At 33.6% G+C, this 16473-nt stretch overlaps 1 protein-coding gene across 3 annotated transcripts in view; it reads right to left on the bottom strand.

Annotated features, from left to right (window-relative positions):
- Positions 1–16473, bottom strand: part of LOC138324081 (indoleamine 2,3-dioxygenase 1-like) — a 48854-nt gene that overhangs the window by 18510 nt on the left and 13871 nt on the right. Inside the window, exon 1 of one of the 3 annotated variants that reach the window (XM_069269120.1) lies at positions 9204–9255. The exons of 1 other annotated variant lie outside the window; for it this stretch is intronic. The gene's annotated coding sequence lies outside the window, so the exon portion shown is untranslated. Of the gene's footprint in view, positions 1–5996; positions 6048–9203; positions 9256–16473 lie in introns of those variants that run through there. One more of the 3 variants, XM_069269121.1, reaches the window with a different exon arrangement.

The following is a 16473-nucleotide window of genomic DNA, read 5'->3' as shown; positions in this document are numbered from 1 at the left end:
ATGACCTCAAAGAATCCGCCTGTGCCACCTATGGTCACTGAGGTTCACAAGAATGAGGAATTGTGCTTCATACGAATTAAGGAGAACCAACTCAACCCCCCGCAGAATGTTGATCTGGTGTCTTTTCCATCATGCCGGGGAAGTCTGGAACATAATATAAGATATGTGAATCTAGGTGAAACTAGGTTGGAAACAGGAAGAGCTCCCACATCACTGAAGCCGATGTTTCTGATCTTAACTCTGACCATGGACAGTTGACAAGTTAGAAACACGATGGTAACCCGGAAATGTAATGTCACATCAGGTCACCGAGGTCGAAGACGACACTCTGGCGAGAAAGCATGCACAACGAAAATGATTAGCATTAAGAACTAGTGAAAGAAATATGTGACACTGTAGTAACCATCTTATATTTCCTTGCGTTATACACAGGAAATAAACAATGGATGACAACTTTAAATTCAAATTTGTTAAGATATAAATCGTCAATAGCCAATGTTATATTCAGGAAATTCCAAGACACCAGGAAACTGTAGTGTTAGCGGTTTGGAAAAAATAACAATCATGTGCCGCATCCGGTGATGTTTTGTAAACCAAATGATGGTATAACATTTCTCTTTTGCATTTCTATATATTTTTGTTGTTGTTGTTGTTTTAACAGATTGATAAGAGGTCAAATTACTGATTGTGAATAATAATTTGTTGTTGGGAAACAATTTTGCTGCGTCAAGCCAAATATGAAAAAATGCTGAAAAATTACCATTTTTGAGCTTAAAATATTTTTTTTTTTTCATTTCCTGCGTTCAAATCACTATATATATTGGATTATTTGGTCCTGACATGTATTTGTTGTTCTATTGTGGTCATTTTGATACCTCATTTGTCTACTTCGGTTGAAAAATGTCAATGTTATGACTATTTTTGATTTTTCAGTGAAATTCGAGATGGTGGCCATCTTGATGACGTCATAACCGGACCTTATACGATGTTAACATTGGTTTTGGTTGGTTTTGTTGCTTAAACTGATTGACAAGTGGTCAAAAAACTTATTAGAAATAATAGATTGCTGTTGGGAAACATTTTTGCTGCGTCAAACAAAATATGAAAAATTTGCTGAAAAATCACCATTTTTGAGCTTTAAATCCGATTTTTTCACTTCCTGCATAAAAATCATCACATATATTGGATTTTTGGTCCTGATATGTATTTGTTGTTCTATTGTGGTCATTTTGATACCTCATTTGTCTACTTCGGTTGAAAAATGTCAATGTTATGACTATTTTTCAATTTTTAGTGAAATTCGAGATGGCGGCCATCTTGATGACGTCATAACCTGAAGTTCATCCCAACTTATGCAATGTTAACATTTGGATTTGTGATCAGTGGGTCATAAGGGTTCAGAAAAATATTGGTTCGGAGGTTTGGGGGGGGGGGGTGCATGTGGGACCCTCCTAGCCCATGGCCTATACATGGGAGGCCGTCCTTACATGACCATAGCTGTTAATACGACGTTAATTAATCAAACAAATAAACAAAAAGACATGGACTGAGAGAAAGTTAGATATTTCTGTTACAAGATGGATTCGTACAGTTTCTTCTTCTATACATTTAACCGCCATAGTATATCTTCACTCGCAATAACCATCTATGAAGGATTTTATTACTTTCCATATCCCGAATACGTTACACTTTATCGACACTACTGAAACCATAAAAGTGTTGTTTATAAAAATAGAAATCAAACATAACCATCCTTAAATAATTATTTTTGCTATCTTTATACTTCACAAATGGCAGCTAATTTTCAGTCTCAAATTCTTTCTTTTTTAAAGATGCTCCGCCGCCGACAGAGCATAAGCGATACTCATTATTTGAACAATGTTTAATCGTGTACATATGTGTTTAATCAAACTAAAATACACATAATAAATAAATTTGTTTACTTTTGGTGCTTGTGCAATCAGTACTGCATTCCATATAGGGAATAGTGTCATTGAGGGTTTTTTTTCATGACGCAATTCAATATTTGGAATATTTCCACCTTGAAGCAAAATATTAAGCTCAAACTTTCAATGGTGGTAATGGTGTACAGTAAGTAACATTTTCAGTTGATGAAAAAATACTTAATATTCTGCTCCTGTTTTGATAGCACATAAAAAATGCCATTCGTCTGCGGTGTAGCATTCTTAAGGTCGTATCTTATCAATTATTACGATTTAAAAGCTTTATAAAATTTGTATACATCTGACATGCTTTTATACGTACAATGTACATCATTCATGGACGAATTTTGAAAAGAAAACTTTTATCTTTTTAATTTCTTTATATAATAAATATTTCGACAGCAGAGATATGAACTGGATTATTTAAAAAATAGACATAAAATAGAAATTTTAATCCTCGTAAAGACCCTTTATTCATTCGTCTTGATATGATTTAAAGTCAGAATTAGCGCTCAATAATAATCCAACGGCGTTTGAACTATGGGTTTTATAGATGACATATGTATAACTGATTCCCCAATTTGTGCCTCATAGCCAGTGATTCAGGTAGCCTATCAATGTGTATTAAATCTGGCTGCCAGCTATTATTCCTAAAAATAGCTATTTGCCATAGATGAGATGGCAGTGAAAACTATGTGTAAACTGAAAGTAGATGTCATTGAGTTCGTGGACTACAAAAATACGCCCATACATAACATATCTTCACTACAAATATTTGTGTCCGTGTCTGCAAGAGCTTCAGGAAACAACTAACATTACAGAAGAAATAAAAGTACGCGAATCTGTTAAATCTAAAATGAAAGTAGAATATACTTTCGTAACACAAATTACGAACTTGAATAATTGAATGCACTGTACATGTTAACCTAATCAGAAAGTAGAATTCCATGATTGCATTGGCGGCTTACATTGATCTAAATAAAACGTACACTAATAATGAAAGTTCAATATTTCCCCTTATTCAGTAATTGCGAAAATAAAAGCTTCGATTGAATACCGATCCCCTTTGGGTCTCGCCATAAGATACCAGTATATTTTATTTATGCTGTTTATCCCATCTCGTGTCTTCTATCCAATGACCTCACCTATGAAATATCATTGCTTGTCATCAAGTGAAAAATGGTTCATTATGGCTGTCGCCACTGACATTTGTTTAATTTTTCCGAAACTTTCAGAATATAATTATAACCTTGTTATATGAAATCAGTCTTAACTCCATAAACTGTCAATGTGTGTATTTTCGCGAGTTCTTAATTTCACATTTTGCATGCATATGTTTTTCACGGTGTTGTTATTTTCGCTTTAGATACACTTTCGTAATTTTAACAACAAAGTAGATACATGTACAAAAAATAACAATTGGGGGAATTTTCGTGATCAAGAGACGTTCGCGCAATAAGTGAAAACCCCACTAGCGTAAATATCCACGTTTTAGACAGAGTTTAGAAAACCTGTTAAGAGATGGCTTGCTTAAAAAACAATTAAAATCATAACATAGTCAGATTTGTTTGCTATGATTTTAAATGGATACTCATTTAAGACTCATTATATAAAAAGCTGAACATGGATTTTGTTGGAAGATTATATAGATAGACATATTGCATGTTACAAATATAAAGATGGTGGGAAGGGAGAAAGATGTGTCATATAATACATATTCTATATATCACGTCATTTCTTATGTAGGCATTGTTTAGATATTTTCTTAGACGAAGATTATTTACACATATTTATTGTTGAAAGGATAGCATTATCCTAAGAGCCATTGTATTGTACATACAATCTGAATATCGTCGAGCAACGATATCTTAAGGATATTATCTAGGTATGCGTTTCTATGTAGAAAAAAATATGGGAAGTTTTATGCTACCTGTTTGCTCACCTGACGAATAATTCTGAACCGGAAATGCTGTAATTGATTCCTGAATATTTTAGGATTTCTTGGAAGGCAATAGGACTACTGTACACTGTTGGGGTAGGTTTTAATTAACACAATTAGGACAGTTTTAATCTTACTTCGAAGCTTCCTCAACATATGCTACTCAACATTGTTCTTTAATTGTTTTAATCAACACTGTAATTATTGTTTAATACTTTATTCTGTATTTTTTCAAAAGCTTAATTACTTCATGTACATTTCCATCGTATAAGTAATAATTTTCTGTTGACCTGTATTATATAAACATTGAAATCGTATGACATTTCTTCTCCGTCTAATTATTTTAAGTTACATTACTTTCATTATTGCTTTAAATAGAACAGCAATGTGGTTTGTAGCGAATGAATCACTCGGCGCATGTCTCAAGCTTTATGCAAATAGTGGCGTGGCCAAATAATGATGAAGCCAAAATGACAAAACACCGTGTAGGAAAAACACTCACTTTACCGAGAATTACCGATTTGTCAATGGTCACGCGGATATGTCTACAACACTTTTCATCACTGATCCATGGTTAAGAATAACTACGCAAGGTAAAATCAAGTTTCAAGTGTTTGGATTGGAAAAACAGCGAAATAGCAGCATTTCGGTGACGCCCTAAAAGTGTATAAACATACTAAACTTTATTATGCACAGATGTTTCCCCGTAAGTAGTGAACAATATTATTATTGGCCTTTCAGTTGAGATTTTGTCAACAGCAGTTAGATGAGCTTATCAACTAGGAATTTTAGTCTTGTGCACCCCATATATCATATTTATTGTGATAGACAAATCGTTCGGTTTGTTTTGATAAATCCTTTGAAGCATTTGTTGTGATAGCCCAATTAGTGCGTTTGTTGTAATGGACCAATTGATGCGTTTGCTGTGACAGACCAAGTTTTGCGTTTGTTGTGATGGACCATTTATTGCGTTTGTTTTGATAAACTAAGTGGCGCGTTTGTTGTGATGGACAATTTAATGAATTTGTTCTGGTAGACCAATATATACGTCTGTTGTGATTGACTAATCGATGCGTTTGTTGTAATAGAACAATTGATGCATTTGTTGTTATAGACCAATTAATGCGTTTGTTGTTATGAACCAATTAATGCGTTTGGACTGATAGACCAATGGTTGTGTGTGCTGCCTATAGCATTTTTGTCGGCAATAGAACAAGTAAAAAATTATTGATAGATTGACACATGTTACATGTAAATCAGAATTTCAATATTGTTTCACATCCTATTAAAAATAGGGTCTTTTTTTAAAGATTATGGTCGTCGAAAAATCAAAGTATCCAGAAACAAACAATCGACCTGCTATTAGTACTTTATAATGAATAATGGTGCACCTTACGAATTAGGCTATTCCAGTTTCAATCTCTAACATAGAAGGACGTATGTTGATCACATTTTAATTATAGTGATCAAAATATAATCCGCCAGACGTTTGCTTTTTTATAAACGTATACCTTACATAAATATATCTCGCAAACCAAACCACATCACACAAACCATTCATGCATACGACTTAGACTATATAATCCAAACTTTTTTATTTGGTGAGTGAAATATGAAAGCTCTTTTAATATACTAAGTATCCATTCAAATTAATATTTGTTTGGGCGCACTGAAGATATACCAAAATATATAAAAAGAACAGGAAAGCGTAAGGGCATTGAGTCAACTGCTCGTAAGTGTTTTTGCTATAGATAGTATCTGTGATGTATACCACAAAAGCTAAAACTGTACTATGGAAATTTCGTATCCTGTATATATACACTAATAAATCTCTGTGATGATGTCACCAACGGTGATTGCATTAAGACAAATGATTAAATCGAATTAAGAAAAGTGAATTTAACTTCAAAATAAATTATACAACTTACTATTGTCAATACTACGTTTAAAAATCTTGTTTAAATATACACATAGTTCTCAACACTCGCGTTTAAATCTAAAAATACGAGGAATTGTAAAACTAGATTTAATGCCTACAAAAATTCAACATTCTTAAAATTTGAATAAAAATGATGAAACACTTTTAGATTATGAAGTTATGAAAACATACTTACAAAGCTCAAAAATATCACCCGTCACTTCATAACTATAACCATTTTGGTTTTCCCGCAAATCTGACTAGCTTGGGACAATCACCATTGAGTGTTTCTCAGTTAGGAGACTCATCACTTTATAGTAATTATAATATAAGTACATTTAATTGGAACACTTCAGTGGCAATTATCATCTCCCGCTTTATCAGGCGTTGTGTGTTTTGGAAAATTAATATTTTACGAAATGATGATTAATAAAATATTTTCATTTCACCTTTTTATTGAAACAACATGTGAACAGACATTATACAGTTGTTTCATGCCTTATCAGTCAACAGTGAAAAAAAATCCTTTCCCTCGGTGTTCCGACCAACCTGAGAAACTGTTTCCCTCGGCCTGCGGCCCCGGGAAACAGTTTCTCAGGTTGGTCTCAACACTTTGTTACCTGAATATTCTAGGCTAAATATCGTAACAGTAAACAACGAAACAAGAGTATTATTTTGATGGTAAGATATTTTAATTTCAAAACATTCTTTGATAGAGAAATTTTCAATGATAGTGAATATGCAAATTTTGGACGATGCCATGGAAATTAACATTCGAATGTCTCCCCGATAAAGGCTTGTTGAATATGGGGTAGCTGATAGTCGGAAATCGTGTTGAAATTGGCATTTGCTGACGGAATCTCAAGCTCTTGGACTAACATTCTCCTGGTTGTTCGATAATGCCATCAGGTCCATGTTTGTGATATCATTGAATATATCTAGAAAAAAAAATACCCAAAATATTACTGTCTGTTTCATTAAATATATTGACTAACTAAATATACATGTACTGTATATATATCCATGTACATGTACTAGGACAACTTTTAGAATTTTCGGAATCTGTATCCCGGAATGTTAATATATTGTATATTGAACATATTGCTTTTTACAATATACATATTCTAAATAGCCGATCAGAGATATGTATATCACGACATTTCATACTTACCGGTGGCGCTCTGATAAGGACTAACATCACGTAATTGATTCTTCACAGCCTGCGTTACATGTCCAGTCTTGTGATTGTTTTCTTTAAATCTCTGTTTTCAATCAGATCCAAAATTCCTTGATCGGAAATTTCGTCAAAACCGTTCTGGTTCTGACGCCATTTTACGTCCGTTCACAACTGTCGATCTCAAAGGCGGCGTGACAACTGAAAATTTGGCGCGGGCGCTCTCGTTTTCGGGTGACGTCAACAATTAAGCGAGTGCAAACAGATGATTGTTGGACATTCCCGGCCGAGGCCGAGGAAAGTTTGTGTGAGGCAACAGTCAAAATATTGCAACTGGTCAATATTTTCTGAGGATTTGTACATTCTTTGGACGCCGCGGAAGTGTAATGATTTTTGTAGCATATAGAAAAGATGTCTAGGGGAAACAATGAATAGTCGAAAAAGTCGAAATGACTTCATTTACATTTATATAGAGAGTCAGGTAACAAAATCATATGTGATCTACATTATATTTTTCATGTCAGATTGCGTTTATATTTTGAAAGCTGTATTTTTCAACAAAACCACTTGCAAATGCAAATCACCATAACGAACTTCTCGATTTAATATGAAACATTTTCTTGACAAGTGTGCGTAAGTTCATCGCAGATTTTCGGGCAAAATTTCAAAGCAGTTCCATTGAAGAATCGTAAATTTTCTTTATAATACTTATGTTACACCAATGCAACGAGTCATTTATGAAATGCATAAAATATAAACGTTTACGGTGGCCGAGCGTTTGAAATATCCTTGTATTTTGCCATGTATAAGACTCTTTCACTACGTCGTGAAATCGAACCACTCTAGATACTTTAAGCCAGGCACTGATCGTAGTTGGTATTTTTTTTTTATTTCATCTTTTTCTCTTAATAAGTAATAGACCGTATAACAAAGAGTAATAAAGACAACACTTTTATATCTTATTATATTAATATATAATTTTGAAATGAATAATAATTGATTAAGCGGTGTTTCATTAATCATTGATAAATTTCATAGAAAACATGAATTGCATATTTGTTTATCGGAACATATTTTCCATTATTTTATAACACATTTTATCTTCGAGCCATATAATATATATATATTATAAAACATGTCTCTGTTATGAACGATCACAATTTTTTTTAACTTATTTTATGATTGGTAACTTTGTAAAAATGGGGAAAGTTTCAATATTTTAATCATACCGCACACTAATAATATACACAATATCCTTTTTACTACGCAATCAAATTACACAATTGCTCGTCAAAATAAAGCTGCAGTTAAAATTTACACTTGAAAAGAAAAAAATGTGAAACATGTTAAAAATAAAAAAATAAATATTGAAAAAAAAAAATATATAAAATATAACAATGTGCACAGCAGTTGCCATATCTAAACTCATTACCGATAACAAATCCACATACGTCAATTGTGTGACTGACATGTATAATAGTTGACCAGTAGGTAGGTAATAAATAAAATATCACATAATCATCAATTTCAAAATATTTTTAGGAAGAACATGGACCAAGCAATGCTTTATCTTATCTACATGTAGTTTTCATTGGAGATCAAAAGCAAACTGTAAGACAGAAAATGTTATTTCCGGCAGAGTGTTAAAATAAAGAGACAATTCATGAAATAGATATGATATATATATGAATATAATAAATAAATATAAAATATCCTTGTAATGGGATTGATATATTAAAAAACAAAAATTAAAACAGTTCTGTAATCTCTAGCGCTTTCGCAGCATCGCTCATCATCAGCAGAAATGTTGAAAATTAAATATCTCCTGCTTAAACATTAAACATTTCCTGATGAGCAGCAAAGCTGGGAAAGCGCTAGAGATCGCAGACCTGTTTTGATTTTTAATATATAAAAAAAATATATATTAACCTAACAAACATACATATGTAAATGTACAATTCATTCGACATTTACACTCTGATTCATATAAACGTTGCTGATATATTTTCAATATTTTCCTAAAACATATTGAAATCACAATACGAGCATTATCAACATTATGAGATTGGGAAAAATATGTTACTTTATTATGCTACTTATCTATTAAATTGTTTTTGAAATATCACTCACACAAATATCTAATATTGATCTACCTTAAAATATGTTAACATCTACTTATTCATTAAGTCCTGTATGAAGAACCACACAAAAAAACTTATCTTAACCTACCTTATTGTTTCGGCGATACGTCGGCAAAGAATAAATTTCACATACCTGACCGTCCGTTATATACGCGATTTCAAGTATTTTTGGACACGCGCAATTGTACTTTCGTTTCATTATTCCAGGAATTGATGCTTCGTAAGCCAAGTCTAATTGGCATTTGATCAAAGCAAATACAAAATCCAGTTTAAACCGAAAATGTGCTGTAAGAAATAACGAAAAGATAACATAACAATAGGATAGTCTGTACAGATTCTGAAGATATCAATATAGGTATATAGGAAGTACAATACGTTGGATACAAAATTGAAAATGTAAAAATTAAAAAATAATAAAAATCAAACTTCTGTTAAAATCATTAAATCAATAACTATTCCTTAATATTAAATGAATATACAATTGTATACCTATTACAATGTATGATGTAGGTATACAGTGTAGTGAGACTTTAGACGTTGGGATGTGTTGCATGGTGTCTTCGGCGGCATGCTTCAGTGATATAACACTATAAAAAGTCCAACAGTTCCACTATACAAGGAGACACAACACGAACATACAGCAGCCTCCCAAAACACGCACCACGGACTTCACACATGATATATATTGAATGCATGAGAGACCGTCCTTACATGACCCTGACTGTTAATAGGACATTAAAATAATCAAACAATCTTTAGACGTTAAACATCCACATACATGCATAATAAAATGCAGTAGATTTGTTGCCATACATTATCTTCGGTAAATACAAAACGTTACCCCAAATGTATCTGCAAGTCCCTTGTTGTGTGATACTCGAACTTGCTGTAACTCCAATTAAATAGATACAGAACAATAATATGTTTGTCAAGTTAATTACATTTTATGACAATTGTACTTAACACGTTTTGTCAGTGACTCTGTTACTAACATGGTCTCAACGCGTATATATTTTTATCTCTTTTGATACGCTATTTTGGAAATCCAAATTGTTGAGATAGTTCCGAACATATACGAAATTTCAGAATTATATATTTGTAAATACATATTTACAAGAACAAGGAAAGAAAATAAAAGAGGATTGAAATTGTAGTGCCTTAATTTAAAAATATAAAGAGATGAAAATCTAATATCTTGATGTCATTATCATCAACAATCTATACAATATAATGTAAATGTATGAGAAATGATAGCTGCTTGGGTAATGAAACGTAATCAAAAGGTTTTTTACACCATGATGATGAAGGTATAATAGAATAGACCGAACTGAGTGAAGAATGATCTTTGTGCAATGTTATTGTTAATATGGTTATCGTTTTAACTTTAACATGGTATCAATTTTTGCCAATGCATGACGCGGCATGGTAAGGATGCGAATTAAAACTGGACTACCCGGAGAAAATCCATCGACATGATCAGAACATGTAACTCATTGTTTGGTTTGTATTTATAAGTTTTACGTCCTATTAACAGTCAGGGTCATTAACGGACGTGCCAGGTTTGTTGGTGGATGAAAGCCGACGTCCCCGGAGAAAAACCACCAACCAGCAGTCTGTACCTTGCGACTGCCACACATTGGATTCGAACCCGCATCCGAGAGGTGGAGGGATTGTGATAATATGTCGAGATATCTTAACTACTCGGCCATTGCGGCCGAGAACAACAACTCATATCGCTTTTGAACTAAACACATCATATTGTGTATTTGTATATAAAATTCCGTATAGCCATTGATATTATAATTAATGGATCACATCATCGAGAAACAAACAATGAACTAAAATATCGTCAAGTATATATCTGATTCATCAATTAGTTCGAAAATATCATTACCGACAAAACAACCGAATACATATTACTTTCTCAAATCGTTGTAATTATTACTTTAAAGATGTTTTTTTCAAAATTTAAGCATTATATCATTACATTCTACAAAAATGCAGTAAAGTTACATAACTTGTAAGATAGCGTATTATAAATACGAGCGAGATCATATCCCCCGCATTGACAGGAAATATATATATTCCTGAAACGTTACTCGTCTCTAACTGGAAGAAGCTATTTTTACTGCGTCGTCATGAGAAGGTTCTCCGTCCCTGTATTTGGCTAGACCCCAAGCTATGTATAAACCTGATAAAGCAAACGAGGAGAGAACAGCGGCTAGGTACTGATTCAGACATCACATAACAAATCATGTATTGTTTAAAAGACCACATGATCACAAGGTTTTCAACCCGCATGATGAATACAGTCACGTAAGCAAAAATAAAATCATATATTCATTAAAATTCGATATATATCGAAAACTGTATGACACAGACATAGATGTGTATGTTAAGTCGAATCCGGCCAAACAAACACTTTGTATTTGTTATTCTGAATTTGCATATTGCAGAGTTATCTGCACTTGCGGGTAGGTATTAATTGTGAAGTCATATTTTTGCGAGCGTAACGTCATACGTTTCGGAGAAAAACGACGTAAATTGCGCTCACAAAATAATGACGTAACAATCGATTCCTACCCGCAAGGGAGCCAACTCTGTAATATGCAAAGACGGAATAGATACTAGTTAACAAAGGTTTATCATTATATAGTTATTTGGTGACATAGAATATGTTCTGAACCTTGTGGGCTTATTTTTTTCAGAAATGTACATATTTTTCATATATTTTGCCAAAATTGTCAAGCTACACTACATTTTACGAGTCAACAGTAATACCTACATTGTATATCCGAGAAAATTAATTATGAAGAGAAACTTAAAATGTTTTATTTCATAAAAAACCCATTTTCTGTAAGATTTTAATTTAGGGGACAAAATTATCTCAGACGAGTAATGGATTTTTTAATTAAAGTTTTTTTTAATGACATAAAATGACTGATATAATTTCTTCGAGACTTTGACAGAAGGTGCATAGAAAAATACGTGATAAAACAAGTATAAAGAATATAGAACTTCGGAGAAATTTGGGGTAATATGAGACTACTACCGTAAATAGAATAATTCGAACCCATGGAAGCGTTTCCGCCTACCTAGCTCTCCGCCCGTCAGTAAATCTAATGGATTTGTATCTATCAATATCACTGATGAATTTGTATTTATCTGTTACGCTTTATTTTAAGAATGGCCGATATTACTAAAATATTACTTTGCTGGCATTTAACGAATACATGCGAATCAGTTAAGTGAAATATTTAAGAAGTACTTGCATAGACCTTATGACGCACTGTCATGAGGCTTGCGAAACAACAATTTTATAGGAGCTAATAGAAAATCAAGCAATTACCTGTCGCAGATCAACGGTCACATCGAACGCTTAGTAAATATTTTGCTAGCAGAAATAAACCAATCTATAAATAAAACAAATATTTTGCTAGCAGAAATAAACCAATCTATAAATAAAACATCAATATGTAAGGCATACCAAGATAGCATGCGCTGTACTTTCGCTTTTAGAGCTAACGCAACTACCCTTAAAAAGAGTTGCCGCTGACTTTCTTTTACATGGAAGTACAGATTCACCACAAGTTTAGGGTATCCTGTGGTTAAGTTTTATTTTAAGCAGTATGCAATCAGTAATACATTTCATTACGTCTAATACAGATAGTGAGTTCTTTACATTTATTCTGTACAAATAAAAGATATATCACTTCAAATTACTGCAAAGACCACGACTTGATACCAACTCTAAGTGATGATTTCCACTCAGCTTCCGAAATAGACTGCTGAACATTGCATCAGCTTATAACAATGGACGTCTGGAAAGTTTCTCTCAGAAAAAAACTATTAATGAAACCGTGTAATGCACGTGTAGCTAAAGTGTATGATCAGGCATTGGTACGTACACTACAGGTCATTTGGCAATGACCCAATTAGATGTTGTATGCTATGATAAGGTCGTCTCCTCCTGATCTACCCGCGTTACAGCTATCTATGCCTGATAATACGATACAGAATATACATGATCCCTAGGTAAGACAGTCACAAGGTGTTGATATTTAATATAAAAAAATCTCATTCAAGGCTATTGATATAATTTTACAAAAGACACACTCACTCATATACCAAAATAAAAGCTGTTTTAACCGCCATGTATTCGGCAGTGATATTGATTGTATGATTTTTTCTTTTAGTGCACTATATTTTTCTTTCTAAATCATTATTGCTCGCTACTTGTTGCATATATACTGTACAATGCCAAAACACCGCTCCGGCGATTACCCCGTCTGACACTCGACGTCAACAGCAACAATTTAAAAATGCCCGGAATTAAGTTAGCATTATCTTTTAATTCACTAAAAGAGCAAAAACAAGTTGCAAAATTATTTTGTCTTAGAACAAAAATTGTCTTTTATTTTCTGTTGTTGTACAGCATGTCGACAGTATCCCGACAACTCAACAAATCAGGGAGATACATGAAAATGCGTAGATATTAGGGAGTTAAGGGGTTAACAGATTCGTATCTGTTTTCAATGAACCCTATGCTTCAAAAACTCTGTTTAATAGGAATAAGATCAGAAAGCTTACTAGACTTTCTTTTAAAATTAAGATACATTTCTTTTATTTTCTTTATTTATTTAAAAGATAAATATCTCTAACTCCCACCATTCGATGACCGCTATCATGGTATAGGCAAAATGTATGACAACCATGATTTATTGACCATTAGATATCAAAACTTTGTCAGTATTTTGACGGTGTCTGAAAATTTTCTCAATGGCTTAAACATACAATCGGCACATATCGCGTGTAATGTTATACGCCTAAGCACATACTCCTAGTGATTGCCTCCGGGCGAGTTGGCTACGAGACAAAATATGGATAGAATGGAATGTAACACATAGGGCAAGGTAAACTCAACGTTTCCTAGAATATTTAAAAATAGTTATTCGAGATTCACACTTTGGTTATGCAGTATATATCTCTGATGCAGTTCCAAGAAAACAAGTAAATATACATTTAAAGAAATCGATGTAATTCTGTTGAATTCATGACGCATAATAATTGCACAATGGGTCATATCATTCGTTCTTTATCTCACCTTCATACATAAGTTTAGCATATAATTTTTACAGTTATTCTATCAATATACATGTTCGTTTTACTTTGATAACATGACAGATTTACAAAGCGGAGAAAACCACGGGTACCAGAGAAATCCAACCGAACCACGGTGTGTACCAATTGATAGAAATGAATCTGGTATCCAGAACTTCTCCTATCGTTTGGATAGCCGTTAAGCATGGTTAATAGATATCCATTGATCTGCTTGTTATATATATACTTATCGCCTTTTTCGAGTTACAACTGTATTGATGTTTACTATGAAAAGTACACGCATCTAGCCATGGTAATCAAAACAGACATTATTGCGACGAATTGATGAGCTTTGTATTTAACTAAAATAATGAAAGCAACAACATGTCTTTCTTACTTCTGTTTTTTTTTATTTCAAATCGATTGCAAAACACGTTACACAATTTATACAAATCACTTTTGATGGTCCGGATGAAAGCACGCGAGGAGTCTTAGAGTGGGATGAAACCGGAGTGTCCAGAGAAGACCCACGTGACCGTGCAGGTGACTCCTAACCTTTTCACGTCTGTGTTGGGGATCGAACCCCTGCCGGCAAGGTGAAAGGCAAGTAGTTTAACCACTACACCACGCGATCACCCTAAAAAGGCATGACTATGTCGATTTGTTCGAAATCACAGGTTTATTTCCGACTTAGAAACATGATTCTGCCTTATGACATTAAATTTTAATCATCGATGAGATCAAACAGGCAGACATTCGTTCGAAAACTGACCGTACATCGTAGTTAGCTTCATTCAGTTTGTGCAACATAAAAAAAATACATAATCACCTTCGATACTCCAGGGGTTACTATCACTGACGTTACACCCTAACGTTGGTGAAAGAATCCCATGGAGTATCGAGGATGATAAATTACTACTTCGTGTACATAACTGATGATTTCTAAATTTAAAAAAGTGTATTCATTTACTTGTTATTACATATTTTTGGCCAATTTTCCGAAAGCAAAATAAAACGATTTCAATAGCACACGGTAACGTCTAAAGTAATACACATAGAACTAGACGAGGGAATGTGCTCTAGGCGAATCGACAACCACATACGTTACGTGGTTTGTCTTATTGAATGTAACTTCCGCAATGTTAAGAAAATTGATGACGATACACTCTTACAAAATGAAGTGCGGCTCACCTTACTGTATACCATTCAATACGCACAATGTCAACAGTACCACTTATTAATTATCCTCATCCTGGCTCTGTACGTCAAAGAGCATACTGATAGAATGGGTATTATACAACACTCGCAAGCATTTTCTGAAAATTAAGTGTATTATACGGTCCTATAGAACCTGACAATAGAATAACAATCCTTAACATTTTCTTGAAGAAAAGATAGACTTATATTTTTATTAAAAGCGTCTCTCAGCTAAGTATAAATTCTGATTAAACATAAATCTTGAAACGAGACTAAATGCGTGTATAATATTTTGATACTAAACCGTTGTGGAACAACGATTTTTTATATGACACGAGATAATGACACTTCGATATTTCGGCACAAAAGCATACTAGCATATACTTTAGTTATACTTCTTTTTCATAAAACAACTTTTCTTTAACATATTAATATGTATAAGTGTCGAGCAAACTGGTGAAAATCCAGCCAAAAGGAAGTAACTGGTTATATGGTTTTCGATGTTAGGGTAAGGATAAGATGTAAGGGCATAGTGGAAGCTACTATCGAACAAGTCTCTTAATGAGAAATGTTTCTTTCTTTTTATGAAGTATGTGGTGCGTGTTTAGGGAGACTGTGGTATATTCGTGCTGTGTCTTCTTATAAAGTAGAACTCTTGCCCTTTTTATAGTGCTATATCACTGGAGCATGCCGCCGAAGACACCACGCAACACACCCCACTCGGTCACATTATACTGACAACGGGCGAACCAGTCGTCCCACTCCCTGTATGCTAAGAGCGAAGCAGGAGCAGAAACTACCACTTTTATTGACTTTGGTGTGTCACGACCAGGGAACAGAACCCAAAGCCTTCCTCATAGGGGCAAAGGCTGAACAGAAGGCCAAAAGTGGTGTTGACCTACAAAGTAACGAAAGTATAATCAAACTGAAAATGGGCTTAAAATAGGGTAACGTCAACAAGATAAATTAAAAAAATTGTCCAACACAGTAGATCTTAAAGACGGAAGCGGATATTCTTGTGATCATACAAGGGAAAAAACAGGATATCGAGAAATTTCACA

This window comes from Argopecten irradians, chromosome 5 (genome assembly GCF_041381155.1).
Source record: "Argopecten irradians isolate NY chromosome 5, Ai_NY, whole genome shotgun sequence".
In the NCBI taxonomy this organism is placed as follows: Eukaryota; Metazoa; Mollusca; class Bivalvia; order Pectinida; family Pectinidae; genus Argopecten; species Argopecten irradians.
The sequence above is the reverse complement of the archived record's forward strand: the minus strand, read 5'-3'. Positions and strand labels throughout refer to the sequence as shown.